General features: G+C 41.4%; 1 pseudogene; it reads left to right on the top strand.

Annotated features, from left to right (window-relative positions):
- The first annotated feature begins 518 nt into the window (after positions 1 to 518).
- On the top strand, positions 519 to 1,014 carry LOC107604957 (transcription factor GTE7-like; annotated as a pseudogene).
- The last annotated feature ends 215 nt before the right edge of the window (positions 1,015 to 1,229 follow it).

Here is a 1,229-nt window from a genome sequence, read left to right as displayed (position 1 = left end):
TTTCCGGTGAATTCCATCACCAAAGATTTGAAACGATCGAATTCAGAGATTGAAACTTGATGAAGTCCTGCTAGCAGGTTCTACATAAGATCATGAAGAAATGATTGATCTCCATGTTCCCATCAACCCTAATCCTAATCAAGAAAGGATTCATCTGATTCCCATTAATCAGCTCAATCCCCTGATCCCACTCTCAATACTCCTCTTTCTTCATCAAAAACCCTAATATTCGCATAATCAATTATGATCATCAACTCTTCTCCCTTCATGAACTCCATCCTTGTCCTTCAGAACCTTCGCGTATTCAGTCCTGGCTTGAATCCTTTTAATCCCTGTTGCGTCGCTCATCACTCTCGCTAATTTCCCCCTTTATACGTCTATTACTCTTGTCTGTTCCCTGCTGTTTCCTGCGAAAACAAAGAATAGTCGTTTTGGGGATTTGTATTTTAGGGTTTTTTTTTATTGGATCGTCGTTTTTATTTTGGGGGTGTCGTTTTTGGGTGTTGGAGTGAGAAGAGATGCTGGAGGCGCAGCCAGTGTTGTTCAGGAGAATCCCGTTGAGGAGGCGCATGCTGAAGCCTAGCGTTGGTACAGAAGATAGAGGTTGGACTTCTCTTCATGTTTGCGCCCGCAAAGGTGATCTCAAACTGGTGAGTTTCTTCAGTTTCATCAATCCCTCTTTTATGTTGTTGTTGCATAATTTCTATCACGTGAGACTCTATTTTCGGTGCCTAGGAAAAATATAGAGAGGCTTCACGATGAGATGCTGAGATACTTCAAAGTTGTTTGTAGGGAGAAGGACCCCAATAAGGCAAAGGACCTGAGGCAAAGGACCCCAATAAGAGGGAGATGAGCCTTGAGGAGAAACACAAGTTGGGTATTGGGTTGCAGAGTTTTCCTCCTGAGAAAATGGAGCAGGTGATACAGATCATAAGGAAGAGGAATGGGAATCTGAAGCAGGACGAGGATGATATTGAGCTTGATATTGAGGCTGTTGACACTGAAACCCTTTGAGAACTTGATCGATTATTGACCAATTGGAAGAAGATGATGAGCAAAATTAAGCGGCAGGCACTACTTGTCAACTTGAACAACAACAATGCAGCATCCAATAAATCCAATGGGGTAAAAGCCCTCTCATTTTTTGTGCATTTATCTGTTGAATGAGTTGGACTTATTTTATATAGCATCGTACTTATTTTCTTACCATATATACTAATTTGTTACTG

This window comes from Arachis ipaensis, chromosome B6 (genome assembly GCF_059453495.1).
Source record: "Arachis ipaensis isolate K30076 ecotype BB chromosome B6, ASM5945349v1, whole genome shotgun sequence".
NCBI lineage: Eukaryota > Viridiplantae > Streptophyta > Magnoliopsida > Fabales > Fabaceae > Arachis > Arachis ipaensis.
This window is presented reverse-complemented; position numbering and strand designations above follow the sequence as displayed.